The sequence below is a fragment of the Erythrolamprus reginae genome, chromosome 7 (genome assembly GCF_031021105.1).
Source record: "Erythrolamprus reginae isolate rEryReg1 chromosome 7, rEryReg1.hap1, whole genome shotgun sequence".
NCBI lineage: Eukaryota > Metazoa > Chordata > Lepidosauria > Squamata > Dipsadidae > Erythrolamprus > Erythrolamprus reginae.
Genome location: NC_091956.1, coordinates 35035390 through 35052872, shown reverse-complemented (window position 1 = coordinate 35052872; position 17483 = coordinate 35035390). Strand labels below are relative to the sequence as shown.

General features: G+C 42.3%; 1 protein-coding gene across 2 annotated transcripts in view; it reads left to right on the top strand.

Annotated features, from left to right (window-relative positions):
• The window catches only part of GABRB1 (gamma-aminobutyric acid type A receptor subunit beta1), a 163537-nt gene that overhangs the window by 61265 nt on the left and 84789 nt on the right, over nucleotides 1-17483 (top strand). The window lies entirely within an intron of this gene.

The window sequence follows — 17483 nt, the reverse complement described above, 5'->3', positions numbered from 1 at the left end:
CATTCCATGACCAAACCACTGTTCCTTCTAGGGTACACGGTCGCACAGCCGTGCACCCAGCAACAATCTGCCACGCATCGTTTTCGAACACTGTGCAGGAGCCAGGAGCCATTTCTCGACAGCTGCTCTCTTTCCTTGGCGAAGGAAGAGGCTCAGGGAGCCCCTCCCTCCATTCCCATGGTCTCCTGGCTGGCAGGAAGCCAAGACAGACAGAGGGAAATAGACTCTGCTGTAGGGAGGGATGAGGAAGACAGGGAGGAAGGCAGGCAGGCAGGCACAGGGTTGCGGGGACCTGCCGGTCACCCGATTCCAGCCCAGAGCTGCGTCCAGCAGGATTTGAGAGAGGGAGGAAGGTCAACAGCTTTTCCCGACCACCTTTAAGGGTGGGGAAAATCTCCAAGCATATTTTTTGCTAATTTTTTTTTTTGCTAATGGTGTCCCTCAATGGTGTCCCTCTTTACCAATGTTAAAATCTGGACACTTTATACTAAGAGGTCCATCTCATGTTGTAATTTGTTACAACCTCTCTTGTCTTTTGCATCATTGTATGGGATATTGATCTGAAATGTTATCTGTGATGTTTGCAGCTTTCCAACCCTGTTTTCACCTGCAATTCTTACAAGTTATTTTGACTTTCCTTCCTCGTTTTTAAACAAAGTAGTGGTTAAGGTCCAGATATAGAAACCAAGACCTGCACCTTAATCAATTTTGAGTTCTACTCCCATTTTAGACTTGAAAAAAGGCTGAGTGACCAGTTACTCTCTCCCAACCCAAACCACTTCTTAGATTATGGTATTGGGGAAACTAAGAGGAGGAAGCAATATTATTATTATTATTATTATTATTATTATTATTATTATTATTATTATTATTATGTGGTTGGCTGTGGCCCACCTCCTGCCCCAGGGAATGGGGAGGTGGATGAAGGGGAAAATTCAACATGTCACAAGCCTGTGTTATTGCCGACAGAATCAGTTCAGAGTTTAGTTTCTTCGGACAAAGAAGAAGGTGGGAGTGACTCAGCAGAGGAGGGCTTGGCACACAGCCCAGGCAGTCACTCTCCCTTATCTTCCGTTGATTCAGATGATGACATTTTGGACCCATGCAAGCGCAGAATTATGCGTAGAAGAGACCAAATAAGAACATATTACAGGAAATAAGGGAGGCAGCATGTGGGTTTGGCCGTTGTGGAAGAATATCTGATCGGAGTTTGTCAGGAATCTTGTGTTGCTGGACTTTGTTGCTTTTTCACGCCTTTTAAACCAAAGCAGAGCAACGTGTGTGTGTGTGTGTCACTTCGTTGGAAGAAGAAGGGGTGTGAAGTTTTCACAGCTGCTAGCTAAGTACTTAATGACTGCTTAAGGAAATTGTAGAGACTACCCGGTTGTTTTGGGAAGAGTGCTCTTTGCAATACAAAAAGAGTGCCTTGTTTATTTTGAATATTGTGATAAAGAACATTGTTTTGAATTTTCAAACGTTTGTGTGTCTGAAATTTGTACCCTTGAATTTTCGGGAGGCTCCTATCAGAGAGCCCGGCAGAACATATTATTATTATTATTATTATTATTATTATTATTATTATTATTATTATTATTATTAAATTTGTAGGCCACCCCTCTCTGTAGACTCGGGGCGGCTCACAGCAATAGTAGAAAACAATATACAGTACAATACAAATCTAATATTTAAAACTAAAAACCCATAATTTAAAAAACATGCACACAACATACCATACATAAACAATATAGGCCTGAGGAAACTATCTCAGTACCCCCATACCTGATGGCAGAGGTGGGTTTTAAAAAGTTTGCGAAAGGCAAAGAGGGTGGGGGCAATCTTAATCTCCGGGGAAAGCTGGTTCCAGAGGGTCGGGCTGCCACAGAGAAGGCTTTTCCCCTGGGTCCTGCCAGACGATATTGTTTAGTCGATGGGACCTGGAGAAGGCCAACTCTGTGGGACCTAACTGGTCGCTGGGATTTGTGCGGCAGAAGGCGGTCCCAGAGATATTCTGGTCCGATGCCATGAAGGGCTTTATAGGTCATAACCAACACTTTGAATTGTGACTGGAAACTGATCGGCAATCAATGCAGACTGTGGAGTGTTGGTGAAATATGGTCATACCTAGGGAAGCCATTATTGCTTTTGCAGCTGCATTCTGCACAATCTGAAGTTTTCGAACACTCTTCAAATGTAGCCCCATATAGAGAGCATTACACTAATCGAACCTCGAGATGATGAGGGCATGAGTGACTGTGAGCAGTGACTCCCAGTCCAGATAGGGCTGCAACTGGTGCACCAGGCGAACCTGGGCAAACGCCCCGCTCGCACAGCTGAAAGATGGTTCTCTAATGTAAGCTGTGGATTGAGGAGGATGCCCAAGTTGCGGACCCTCTCTGAGGGAGTCAGTAATTCCCCCCCAGAGTGATGGATGGACAGATGGAATTATCCTTGGGAGGCAAAACAAACAGCCACTCCATCTTCTCAGGGTTGATTTTGAGTCTGTTGACACCCATCCACACCCTAACAACCTCCAGGCACCAGCACATCACTTCCACTGCTTCATTGACTGGACATGGGGTGGAGATGTACAATGGGGTATCATCCGCATACTGATGATATCTCACCCATGCCCCTGGATGATCTCGCCCAGAGGTTTCATGTAGATATTAAATAGCAGGGGGGAGAGGACCGACCCCTGAGGCACCCCACAAGGGAGAAGCCTGGAGGTCAACCTCTGTCTCCCACTAACACCGACTACGACCGACCAGAGAGGTAGTAGGAGAACCACTAAAGAACAGTGTCTCCCACTCCCAACCCCTCCAGCTGGTGCAGAAGGATACCATGGTCGATGGTATCGAAAGCCGCTGAGAGGTCAAGAAGTACCAGGACAGAGGATAAACCCCTGTCCCGGGCCCGCCAGACATCATCCATCAACGGAACCAAAGCAGTTTCCATGCTGTAGCCAGGCCTGAATCCTGACTGTTGAGGACCTAGATAATCAGCTTCTTCCAAGGACCTTTGGAGCTGGAGCGCCACCACCTTCTCAACAACCTTCCCCATAAAGGGAAGGTTAGAGACTGGACAATAGTTGTTGAGAATGGCTGGGTCCAGGGAAGGCTTCTTGAGAAGGGGGCGCACAAGTGCCTCCTTGTAGAGATCCAGAAAGGACCCCCTTCCCAAAGAAGCATTGACAATCTTCTGGACCCAGCTCCATGTCACCTCCCTGCTGGCCGAAACCAGCCAAGAGGGACATGGATCCAGTAAACAGGAGGTGGAACTCACAGCTCCAATGGCCTTGTCCACTTCATCAGGTGTCACCAGATCAAACTCTTCCCAGACAGATGGACAAGTATGGGCCCCAGTCACCTTGACTGACTCGTTGTCAGTCGACTCTGTTATCCAATCAGAGTTGAGGTCTGCCCGGATCTGTGTTAAAATCCTCGGCACTGCTCTGCAAGGGCTCCCCAAACTCCACCCTGGTTAAGAAGCGACCAGGCGAGATTCCGCTGATGCAATCAAGGCGGCATGATACGCGCATCTTGCCGTCTTGAGCACCACTTTGTAAGTCTTAATATGAGCTCTTACAAGTGTTCAATCGGATTCAGATTTACTCTTCCTCCATCGCTTCTCTAGATGTCTCTTCTGGCGTTTCAACTCCCGGAGCTCCTCGTTGAACCATGGAGCTCTACGGGGTCTAGTGCCATGGAGAGGTCACAATGGCACAATCCGGTCAAGAACCTCCACTGCAGCCTTGTTCCAGGCCTCAGCAAGAGACTCTGCTGAACTGTGGACGAGTGTATCTGGAATAACCCCAAGCGCCCTCTGAAAGCCCTCTGGGTCCCTCAGGCGTCTGGGGCGGAACCACCTAGTCGGTTCTGCCTCCCTGCGGGGAAGGATTGGAGCCAGGAAGTCAAGTTGCAATAGAAAATGGTCTGACCATGATAAAGGCAACGCTTCTTCTTCTTTTTAAATATTTTTATTAATTGTCATAAAGAACAGACACACATTTAACATATACAGCGGCTACAATTGCCCCACTCATTGTAGAAGTATTTCTAATACAGAAAAGGAATACGCTAAAATTTGCAAAATCAATACAATAGTTAGAATGAAAAGAATTTTTTTTTGTTTTTATATAATTCAACCATCAATAATAATTATTATAGAAGGATAAGCAGTTTTTATACATTTTACTTTGTTTTCAAATCATTTAGTGTTTTTTATTATTTAGCCATAGATAAATCTTTTCCCAGATATTATAAAAGTAAGATTCTTCTTGATTATTTAACTGCCTTGTCATCATATCCATTTCAGCACATTCTATAATTTTCCTTATTACGTCATCCTCCGTGGGGATGTCTTCTCCTTTCCAGTTTTGTGCATATATTATCCTAGCCGCTGTCAAGATGTGGGTTATTAAGTAAAAAAATGTCTTTTTTGTATTTTTGGTTTGTTATACCTAATTTAAAAAATTCTGGAGTTTTCTTTAACTCCTGTAGGGTAAATTCTTTTATCCACTTTTCTATTTTATTCTAATATGATTTAGCTTTATGGCAAGTCCACCACTGGTGATAATAGGAACCTATTTCTCGTTTACATTTCCAACAGTTTGGGGACATATTAGGGAACATCTTGGCAATTCTATTGGGTGGTAAGTGCCACCTATAAAACATCTTGATCTGATTTTCTTTTAGTGAAACTGATTTAGTTATTTTCCAGTTATATGTCCAAACTTTTCCCCAGGTTTCTAAGTCAATTTCTCTTCCTACATTTTTACTCCAACTTATCATGTTATCTTTCAAAGTCTGGTCTATATTTTTATATCCTATCATGCATTTATATGCTTTCCCTATTAGTTTTCTCTGATTTGCAATTAACAAATTACCCAAATAATTTTTACTCTTCCTAAATGTATATATTTTAGTATCTCTTTGATATGTAGACTATATCTGTACATATTGCCACCAGCCAATTGTTATTCCCTCTTCTTGTAATTTTTGTCTTGATTTTAATTCCATTTGTTCATCTATTAATTCTTTGTATTTTGGTATCTTCCCTTCTTGAATTGGGTTAGGGTGGCAAATTGCTTCTATTGGAGAGATCCAATCTGGAATAGTTAAGAAGTGATAGTTAAGATCATAACTCTCCAAGTTTAATATTCTTCTATTTTCTAAAGTTATCCAATCTTTAATCCAGGATAGTGCTGTAGCCTGATAATATAACTTCCAATTAGGTAATGCAAAACCTCCTCTTTCTTTTATATCTTCTAATGCACTTAATTTTATTCTTGCCTTTTTCCCTTGCCATAAAAATTTCCTAACTATCTTTGTTAGCTCTTTAAAAAACTTCCCTCCTGGGTTTATGGGTATCACCTGGAATAAAAACAATACCTTAGGTAATATGTTCATCTTAATTGTTGAGATTCTCCCTATCAAGGATAATTGTAAATTGTTCCATATTTCTAAATCTTTTTTTATTTCGCCAATAAGTTTCATATGGTTGTCATTTTTTAAAGAGATAGTTTTAGCTGTGATCCAAATTCCCAAATACTTCACTTTCTTGACTATTTTCATATCCGTAAAATTGTCTGTAATTCAATCATAGTGAATGGGCTATTTAACCTTGTCTGTTGTTCTTCTGATAGCAAAGGTAAATCTGAGGAGTTCAAGTATTTGAAAATCTCTTCTTCTTTTATTACTTCTTTTTTATATAACTCCTTGTAGAATTCCTGCACTATTTTTGATTTTTCCTCAGTTTTAAATTTTATCATACCTTTATCGTCTACCAGTTCCTTTATTATTTTTGATTGTCTGTGTTTTCTTAGTTTGAATGCTAGCCATCGTCCTGGCTTATAACATGTTCAAAGTATTCCTGTTTGGTTCTTTTAATTTTTTCAGCTATTTGGTCTTGTTCTATAAGCTTTATTTTATGCTTAACTAATTCTATTTTTCTTTTTATCTTTCGATCTTCTGAGTTATGCTGTGATACTACTTCTAAATCTTTTAATTATTTTTCTAATTGTTCATATTGTTTCTTTTTTTTCTTTATTTTTCGTCGCAGTATAGGAGATCGTTAAACCTCTAATATATGCCTTTACTGTATCCCATAAATTTTGTGGGGATGTTTCTGAATTTTTATTAATTAAAAAACAATTCTAATTCTTTTTCTATCCATTCCCTATATTGTGGGTCTCTTATAATATTTCTATTCATCTGCCAGTTAATTTGTTTCCTGTGTCTTTTCCAATATATATGTGATCTGCCCATGTGTTTGTATCTATCTCTATTTCTTTAATTTGTTCTATGGTTTTTTTCGAGGCCCAGGCCATATCTATTCTTGTCCAGAATTTGTGGGGGTTCGAATAAAAGGTATACTGTCTAGTTAAGGGATGTCATTCCCTCCAAATATCATTTAATAATAATTCTGACCTCATTTTCTGAAAAGTAATTGGCAGAATTGTTTTCTTTTTCTTGTCTTTCTTTTTACCCGAGTGGTCCAATAATCTATTTGAGATTGGGTTGAAATAGCCAATTATGATCATGTTCTCAATAGCTAATTCATTTATCTTTTGATGCAATTGTTTGTAAAATTCTGTTTGATTGTCATTGGGTGCATAAATAGAGACAATAATGAGAGGTTTTGGATCTATATTCAGTTGTACAATTAAAATTCTACCCTCCTGGTCAGTATATAATTGTTTGGAGTTTATTGAATTGTCTATACACATTGCAATGCCTCTCTTTTTTTGATCTGATAAACTGGTATGGATATTCCCTATTTTTGGATTGTATAGCAATTTTCTATTGGTTTTTTTAATATGAACTTCTTGTAATATTATTATCTGTGCTTTTTGTTTTTTAAGTTTTGAAAATATTAGATTTCTTTTTCTTGGTTCATTTAGTCCATTTACATTGACTGAGAATATTTTCATATCCTCCGATATAGTTATTTGTAATATTTCTTGGTATGCTTGGATTCACGCTGTGATTGTTTTCTTTTCGCACCCATGGCTTCCTCCTTTTCCTGGCTGGTAGCACCCAATTCATATTCTTTCCTTATAGATATTTCCTTTCTTAGTTGCTCGAATTTGTTTATACCACTTGTTTCATAAAATTCTCTGGCATCTTCAACGTTCTCCAATTTCACTCTTTGGGCTTGCCAATACAGAGAGAGACCTTCTGGAATAAGCCAGTTGAAGGTTATATTTTCCTTAATTAAAATTCTAGTCAAAAAGTGATATTCCCTTCTGCTTTCTCGAACTCTTCTCGGAACTTGTTTCAGTATTATAATTTCTTCTCCTTTGTCTTCCAGTTTTTCATTTCATGTCCATTTCAAAATATCATCTCTTAGAGTCTTCCTTACAAACTTAATATGGACATCTCTCGGTAGGTTATGTCTTCGGGCATAGCTCGTTTGTACTCTATAAAGTTCATCAATTTAATTTATAAGTTCCTGAGGGTCCACCTAAAGGATCCCTCCGATGATTTCTGCCATTTTTGCATGTAAATCTTCATCTTTTTCTTCTGTTATGTTCTGAAATCCCAAATCATAAGATGCACGTTGTAACTCTAGGTGAGTTATTGACTCATCATATCCTTTCTTAAGTATACAACTTCTATCCTCCAGCTCTTCCATTCTCTGCTCAACTTTGTCTATTTTCTCTTTAACTGTCTTAATCCTTTGTTCATTCTCTTTCAAAGTCTGTTGTATTTCTGCTACTTTATCATCTAGTTCTAGCACACACATACATGTTGGAGCTGAGTTAGGCCAACAGCTCACGTGCCAGCAGATATGACTCCACATGCTACCTTTGGCACCCATGCCATAGGTTTGCCATCATGACCTAGTACTAAGGAGAAATTTCCTAAGAGTGAGTCCAATCATCCAATGGAATAGCTTGCCTTCAGAAGTTGTGGGTGCTCCATCACTAAAGGCTTTCAAAAAGAGTGAGGGAAGTATGCCCTCAACAGTCAGGATTCAGGCCCGGCTATAGCATGGAAACTGCTTTGGTTGCATTGATGGATGATCTCTGGCGGGCCCAGGACAGGGGTTTATCCTCTGCCCTGGTGCTTCTCGACCACTCAGTGGCTTTCGATACCATTGACCATGGTATCATTCTGCGCCAGCTGGAGAGGTTGGGAGTGGGAGGCACTGTCCTTCAGTGGTTCTCCTCCTACCTCTCTGGTTGGTCACAATCGGTGTTAGTGGGGGGTCAGAGGATGACCTCTAGGCTTCTTCCTTGTGGGGTGCCTCAGGGGTCGGTTCTCTCCTCCCTGCTATTTAATATCTACATGAAACCACTGGGCGAGATCATCCAAGGACATGGGATGAGGTATCATCAGTACGCTGATGATACCCAGTTGCACATCTCCACCCCATGTCCAGTCAACGAAGCAGTGGAAGTGATGTGCTGGTGCCTAGAGGCTGTTAGGGTCTGGATGGGTGTCAACAGACTCAAACTCAACCCTGATAAGACAGAGTGGCTGTGGGTTTTGCCCCTCAAGGACAATTCCATCTGTCCATCCATTACCCTGGGGGGGAATTATTGACCCCCTCAGAGGGGGTCCGCAACTTGGGCGTCCTCCTCGATCCACAGCTTACATTAGAGAACTATCTTTCAACTATGGCGAGGGGAGCGTTTGGCCAGGTTCACCTGGTGCACCAGTTGCGGCGCCATCTGGACTGGGAGTCACTGCTCACAGGCATTCATGCCCTCCTCACCTCGAGTTTCTACTACTGCAATGCTCTCTATATGGGGCTACCTTTGAAAAATATTCAGGAACTTCAGATCGTGCAAAATGCAGCTGCGAGAGCAATCATGGGCTTCACTAGGTATGGCCATGTTACACCAACACTCCACAGTCTGAATTGGTTGCTGATCAGTTCCTGGTCACAATTCACAGTGTTGGTTATGACCTATAAAGCCCTTCATGGCATCGGACCAGAATATCTCCGGGACTGCCTTCTGCCGCACAAATCCCAGCGACTGGTTGGCCTTCTCCAGGTCCCGTCGACGAAACAATGTTGTCTGGCAGGACCCAGGGGAAGAGCCTTCTCTGTGGTGGCCTCAACCCTCTGGAACCAGCTCCCCCCGGAGATTAGGATTGCCTCCACCCTCCTTGCCTTTCGTAAACTCCTTAAAACCCACCTCTGCCGTCAGGCATGGGGAAATTGAGTCAACTCCACCATGCCTATATAGTTTATGCATGGTATGTTTGTGTGTATGTCTTGCTTTTTAAATAAGGGGTTTTTTAGTTACTTTTAAATATTAGATTTGTTGTACATTGTTTTATTATTGCTGTGAGCCGCCCCGAGTCTACGGAGAGGGGCGGCATACAAATCTAATAAATAATAATAATAAATAATACCCAAAAAACAGTGCCAGGAATCACTAAAACAATGCAGGAAACTTAAAACAGCCATTTCTTTTTCAAAAAAATTCAAAACCCCAAAGCAAAAGCATCAGCTGAGAAGGAAACTAATAACAGCTTTTCAGGCTAATTGAAAGCCTGGCCAAAAGTCATTAACCATCCCAACTCTATTATTCTGTTCTCTGTGTTCTAAATTGGGTACTTCACAGGAGAAGCATACAATTAGCTGGACCACACATGTGTTAAATTCACCACCTGTATGTATGATCATTGTCTCCTCCTGTATCTTTCCCCCCTAGTTAGAAATAAGAAGTAGCCACTACTGCAGCAGCTATAAATGGTCTTGGGGAACTCCAGGGAGTATCAGATGGTCACAGAAGTATTACTTAATACCCTTTATAATGAAAATGTTTGTAATCTTGTTCTTCCCAAAGCAGTTAAACTCATCCCTAGATGGATGATTGATGAATGATTATTTTCCTGATCTACCCCGTCACGTTCTGTTGTTTATTGACTTTGTTCAAAGCATTGTTGGCTGTTATCACAACGAGGTAGCCTGTTAAGTGGTTCTTTGCTGTCTGCCTTAACTGAAGGGAGAGAGAAAAAAAATCTTCTCTTGCACTTTATTTTCAGCCAGTTGTCTGAACTGCACAAACAATTAACTAATGGTTCAGGCAAACCAATGTGATCCAGCTGAATCCCACCACTGTTTATACAAGTATTGTATCTTTAAGGTCAGGCCATAAGTTATTTTTTAAACTTTGAACCATCATTAAATGAACAGTTATAAGTGGGGTACTATCTGTGTTCCAGTCTAGTGGATTCTGAAAATCATAATCAAGATATGAAAATGTGCTCCTACCTAAAGTTCAAGGAGAAACCCAGGATGTACTTATTTAATGAAACTGGGAATGAACTCTCTGTATGAGTCAGGCTGAATTTTGGGTTGTATCCAGTGGCATCACCTGGGAGTGAAATACGGGTATTAAAAAAAGCAAGATGCTAATCTTGCCTTTTTTGATCCCCCTTCTCCTAGAATAGGGGTGTTAAACTAGCAGCCCATGGGCTAGATGTGTCAAATGTAGGGCACACTCACCTCAGCTCCGCAAAGGGGAAAAACATCATGATATGTCATATGATGGCAATGTGACACTGCAAGTTTGACACCCGTGGCCTAGAACATCACTATCATTTTTGAAAATGGAATAAGGTAGGATTCAATCAGTAAGTTCTAACAAATGTTTTTTGTTGCTGTTTTATTATGATTCATTGCACAGTCAGCTAGATGTTCAAACTAGGTTTAGCATTTTTGTCTGCCAATTGAGTCATTTCCAAGGACCTGGAATAGGATAGTCAGATCTTGATGTTTGATGGTGTTACAGATATTGTCACAGGATGGAAGCTGTTTCAACTAAAGTCACCTTTTGCAATTACCTGGCAAATTTGTCAATTTCAATGGTGTTTGAATGGTGCTCCAGTTGTTCTGGGATTGAACCCAAGGTCCCTATTACTATTGGTGCTATCTTTGGTTGTTTTTGCTATAGTCATTTATTTCTTTTTCTAGATATTTTTATTTTGTTATCTTCTCCAGTTATTTCTCTTCTCTACTGCTGTCTGCAGGCACTGCCACATCAACTATTTAGACTTTTTTGTCTTTCTTATTGACAATTGTTAAGTCTGGGGAGTTATATGCTAGCTGTATGTTTGGATTCTAAAGTCCTAGAGCAATTTATCATTTTTTATGATTTTTTCTATTTTTTGGTCCCACTGGTTCTTGCAAGCAAGTATTTCTTGCAGATTTTCCAGTACGCCATTATTGGTATTTTGTTATATAAGGAAAGTGCTCAGAGTGAGGCCCAAAACCAAGGCGACCAAGACAAAAAATGTGATATTTTTGGGGGGAGCACGTCTCTGTGCATCTGGTGGTGGCTGCCATTGTAAGGGGATATATTTCCACTGTGCCATTGTCATTCTAAGGCCACATCTCCTGAGGAAAGTGCTCAGAATGAGGCCCACATCTAGGCATCCAAGACAAAAAAATGATATTTTTGGAGGTAGCCTGTCTCCACGCATCTGGTAGTGGCTGCCACTGTAAGGGGATATATTTCCACTGTGCCATTGTCATTCTAAGGGCAGATCCCTATAGGAAAATGCTCACAGTGAGGCCCACATCTAGGCATCCAAGACAGCCAACATGGGTTTGTCAGGAACAAATCATGCCAAACTAATCTCATATCATTTTTCAACACTGTAACCAAATCAGTAGACCAACATAACACAGTAGACGTAACATACTTGGACTTCAGTAAAGCTTTTGATAAAATAGATCACAATCTCCTACTCCACAAATTAGAAAATGGGTTAGATTACAACACATGTAGATGGATAAACAGTTGGCTGACCAACTGCACCAAACGAGTTGTCCTCAATGGCTCCAAATCCACATGGAAGGTGATAGCGGAGTTCAGTCCTAGACTCACGGCTCTTCAACATTTCATTAATGACTTAGACAAGGGAATATAGGGGGAATAAAGCCCTACATGGCATCGAACCAGAATACCTTTGAGACTGCCTTCTGCCGCACAAATCCCAGCGACTGATTAGGTCCCACAGAGTCGGTCTTCTCCGGGTCCTGTAGACAAATCAATGTCGTTTGGCGGGACCCAGGAGAAGAGCCTTCTCTGTGGCGGCCCCGGCCCTATGAAACCAACTCCTCCCAGAGATTAGGACTGCCCCCACTCTCCTTGCCTTTCATAAACTACTGAAAACTCACCTATGTCGCCAGGCATGGGGAAATTTATTCCCCCAGCTGTCCTGCTTTATGTATGGTATTTTGAGTTGTGTGATTGTTCTTAATAAAGGTTTCTTAATTGTTCTGCTTTTTAACATTGGATTTGTAAACTGTATTGTTTGTTGGGAGCTGCTCCGAGTCCTCGGAGAGAGGCGTCATACAAATCTAATAAATGAATGAATGAATGAATGAATGAATGAATAAATAAATAAACAAATCAAATTTACAGATAAGACCAAGCTGTCAGGGGTAGCCAACACCCTAGGATAGGCTCAAAATACAGAAAGATCTCAATAGATTAATACTGTGAGCTGCCTAAGGAGAGATCCAAACTGGAAATAAGGAGGAACCTCCTGACAGTGAGGGTAATCAACCAATGGAAAGGCCTGCCAGCGGAGATGTGAACACCCCAACCCTCGACATATTCAAGATGAGTTTGGACTGCCATCTGACTGGAGTGGTGTAAGATTCCTTCTTGAGCAGGGGGTTGGACTAGATGACCTACAAGGTCACTTTAAACTCTAATAAATAAATAAAATAAATAAATATATACAAACATATACATGGTTAAATACCTTATCATACAGTTACTGATACACAGAGAAGAGCAATGAGTATACACAATGAGAGAACCTGAGGAGAAGGGACACACCCTCTAATAGCTTCCTTTATACAGGCAGCTTCTTACCCAGTTTCTTAAAGTGGCAATAACCCTTCCGCCTCATTCCCTTTGCATCAAGTTTCTGGTTGCCTCCTCTCATCAGCTTACAGCTATTAAATCTACATACCCTGACACTCCTCCCATTTAAAGCTATACAGCTGATCATCTGAAATATTTCACATAGTTCATATACTTTACTAAAGATACAGTTTTGGTTAACATATCAGCTAAATTACATTTATTTATTTATTTATTTATTTATTTATTTATTTATTCAATTTTTATGCCGCCCTTCTCCTTAGAATCAGGGCGGCTTACGACATGTTAGCAATAGCACTTTTTAACCAAGCCAGCCTATTGCCCCCACAATCCGGGTCCTCATTTTACCCACCTCAGAAGGATAAAAGGCTGAGTCAACCTTGAGCTGGTGATGAGATTTAAACCGCTGACCTTCAGATCTACAGTCAGCTTCAGTGGCCTGCAGTACAGCACTCTACCTGCTGCGCCACCCCGGCTCTATTTATTGGAACAATGCTGTAATTTGATCAGTTTCTCTTTTACATGTGTGGCAGAAAGTGGACTCTGGGTATGTTTTCCCTATTGCAGTAAATGAGGTTAGACGTGGATAATTTTAGAGGAGTGTGCATGTGTGTACATATGTATATTTTTGAGTGCCTGTGTGTAATATACAGTGGTACCTCTTCTTACAAACTTAATTTGTTCCGTGACCAGGTTCCTAAGTAGGAAAGTTCATAAGAAGAAACAATTTTTCCCATAGAAATCAATGTAACAGCGAATAATGCGTGCAATCCGAAAACTCACCCCTTTGCCTTATTACCACCGGCATTTGGATTCTTGTTCAGTGGCGGGGGGAGGAGGGGAGAGGAAGACAGTGCAGGCTGCCCAGAGGGAGCCTCACAGGTGGATTGACACGTGTGGGAAAATGCCTGGTGGCTTGTCAACCGGTGGGGCTTCCACCCTCCTTGAAAGTTTTTGGCGACAGCAGCAAAGTAGAATCCTGGCACTTTGGCTTCAGACAAGGCTCCCTTGACAAGTTGCCCCCCTTCCTCCTCCTCCTCTGGAGCCCACGGGGACAGCCACACACTCCATTTTGTCTCCAAGACCAAAGAAGCGGCGGTCAGTTGAAGTAGCAGACCGGAGTCCTAATTTGGCTGCTACTTCGCCTCCTCCCACCTGATCCTCAGCAGCCCCGGTGACACTGCGTGGCTTCTCCATACGGGAGAAACCATTCTGAGTCCTCCTCGCCCCTTCTGCCCATCGGCTGGTTGAATTGCAACTGCTGCCCGCCAGGACCCTCTGAACCTGGCCCAGCCACACCTCCCTCCCCCCCTTGCCTGGCGGGCGACGAATGTCCAGCTCAGGGTCCGGAGTCACCCCTTCTTGGTGCCCCCAAACCGAGTTGGCGGCTCCCTGCTTCTCTGAGCCTTCCCTCAAAAACCTGAAGCCAGGACGACGACACCAAAGCTCTGTTCCCAGTCGCCTTGAGTGGGGCCCACCGGCTCTCCCATAACTTTGTCTCACAAATGCCTCACAAACTCCCCCCCCGCCTGCAAGTGAGTGGAGATGTGCATCTCCCATTATGCAATGCCCCGCCCCCTGGTCCTCCTCACCCCACTGTCCCATCCTTCCCCCCCCCTGTCCTGGGGATAGGGACGAAGCATCATCCAGCGCTAGAATTTAAACTGTTTCCATTCTGTTCTCAGGCAAGCCTCTAGATGGATGGATGGATGAATGGATGGATAGGTAGATAGGTAGGTTGGTAGGTAGGTTGGTTGGTAGGCAGGTAGGTAGGTAGGTAGATGATAGATAGATAGATAGATAGATAGATAGATAGATAGATAGATAGATAGATAGATAGATAGAGATGATATCTATCTCTCTATCAATTATATATACAGTAATACCTCATCTTACAAACCTAATTGGTTCCGGGGGGAAGTTCGTAAGGCGAAAAGTTCGTAAGACGAAACATTGTTTCCCATAGGAAACAATGTAAGTTCAATTAATCCATGCAACGAAAAAACCCCCACCAAAAAAACGCCGCCGCCCAGCTGTCACCTTTTGAAACAGCCGGGGGGCTTCTCAGCTTCCTCCTGAACCCGAACGCCAAACCCAAACTTCCGGGTTCGGTGTTTGGGAGGACGCTGAGAAGCCCCCCCGGCTGTTTCAAAAGGTGACAGCCGGGTGGCAGGGCTTCTTGGTGGCGGCGGCAGCGGCGGCGGCGGGTTCGTAAGAAGGAAAAAGTTCGTAAGAAGAGGCAAAAAATTTCTGAATCCCGGGTTCGTATCTCGTATTGTTCGTAAGACGAGGGATTCATATCATGAGGTACCACTGTATATATATATCTTTCTATCTCTATCTATCTATCTATCTATCTATCTATCTATCTATCTACCTACCTATCTATCCATCATCTATCTATCTATCTATCTATCTATCTATCTATCTATCTATCTATCTATTTTTCCTGGTCACACATATGGCACAGTGTTTGATGTAGTCTTCCACCACAACTTTCATCTTTGGCCACCAAAACTGGTGCCTGGTTAGGGGAGAGTTCTTAGAAATCCAAAATGCCTTCCCAGTTTGGAGTCATGGCTTTGTTGTAGTACTTTCAGGGTCAAACTGGCAGGTACGTATAATTTGGATCCCTTCCAGGCCAAGCCTTCCCTCATGGTCAAAATTTCTTTGTTGTCATTGAGCCAGGAGTCATTTGGCAGAGCCACTTTACATGTTGTGGTCCATCTGTTTTGGTCAGGAGCACCCGGTCATCTGGCTTGGTTTCAAATGATAACTTGTGCTGCTGTCTCCTTCTGTTGATGGGAGATGATTGCATGCATATCCTGTTCCTTCTGGCTATCATACTGTGGCTTTCTGGACAAAGCATCTACCAATAAGTTCTTCCTGGCTGGGATGTGTTTCAGCTTGAATTTAAATCTTCTGAAGTATTGTCTATACAATACTTGTTTTCAAGGCTTTGACGTTTTTATGAACTCATGCTGGTGTCCTATTTGCGAGTCTACTAATTCAGCGATGTGCATGGTGGGGGACCTGCAATTAGCAACCCATCCACTTGTTGAAACTGGATGGGGATGGTTAAGGTCATAGTGCAGATCCCCAACTTTTTACAACAGACTTGCTAATCAAACATCACAAGCAGCCCATCCACAACCGGCTCTATCTCTCCTTCCTCCCCATCTCGGGCACTGTAAGTTTGGCTTCTATGACAAAGGGTCAGATAGCTGCACTCTTCATTGGGTCGTCTTTGCCACTACTCCCTTCCTCAGAGCATGAAGGGGTTTCCTCTCCTGGTGGAATCTCAGACTTATCCGAATGGAGAGGAGCATCTTCTACCTGTTGAGCAAGACAACTTCTCTCAGGGAGTTTTGGGGGCCCTTACTGGGCTCCAGCAACTGGCCAGATCCTTTGTTGTGGAATTGGGGCTGGCGCCAGGCACTCCCAACTCTGGTCCCAAGTCTGGATGGTTCAATAGTATTTTACTGCTCATGTCACTCCAGGGGAGAAGGCACAGCTTGCTTTGTTTGGAATCAGCAGCACCAAAGTCTCATGGCTGGCCTCTTGGCCAGGGGCTTTTTCAGGGGTGGATTTCATGGTCCAAGATGATGGCCGTGGTGTACCTAGATCCTGTCCGAAACCCCTCAAAGGATTCACACTATTAGGAAAAAAAATTCTTGGTTCTAAGTTGCTTTTCTCTTTGATTAGTTTCCATCCATTGTTTCTTGTCTTGCCTTTTGGTGCCCTGGAAAACAGGTTGACCTCTTCTTTGTGGCAGGCCCTCAAATATTGGAATACTGCTATCATGTCACTTTTAGTCCTTCTTTTCACTAAACTACACAAACCCAATTCCTGCAATCGTTCTTCATATGTTTTAGCCTCCAGCCCTAATCACCTTTGTTGCTCTTTATCTATATCTTTATTGTCTCTATATTTTATCTATATTGTATCTATATCATTTTTATAATATGGTGACCAAAACCAGATGCAGTATTCTAAGTGTGGTCCTACTAAGGCTTTATAAAGTGGTACTAATATTTCATGCGATCTTGATTCTGTCCCTCTGTTAGCGCAATTTATGATTGCATTGGGTTTTTTGGCTGCTTCTAAACACTGCAGGTTCATAGTTAAATGATTGTCAAAAGATGAAATTAGATTTCTTTGGCATGATCTATTTTTGACAGCCAAATTGACTTCTAGTTACACTTTGCTTCTTCCACATGACCCACTAGAACAGGCAGGGAAAGAATGTTGCAGGTTCCATCCCCCAAGTAGGTACATCTGTACATTTTCAAGAGGAGATTTGACTGTCATTTGGCTGGGGTGCTGTAGGATTTCCTGCTTAAGCAGGGACTGGGACTTGGTGACCTACAAGGTCCCTTTCAGCTTAAACAAACAAACAGATAGATAAATTGGTAAATTGGTAAATCGATAAATCTGGCAGGACCCAGAAGAACCACCTTCTCTGTGATGGTATTCTGTTTTTGGAATATCATCCCTTCAGAAATTAGACTGACTCCCACTTTGGAACTCTTTTATAAGGTCCTGAAGACTTGGTTTTGCCAGCATTCTTGGAATGGGGTCCATTATATCTGACCATGTGTTGTTGCTAGGGTGGATGGAA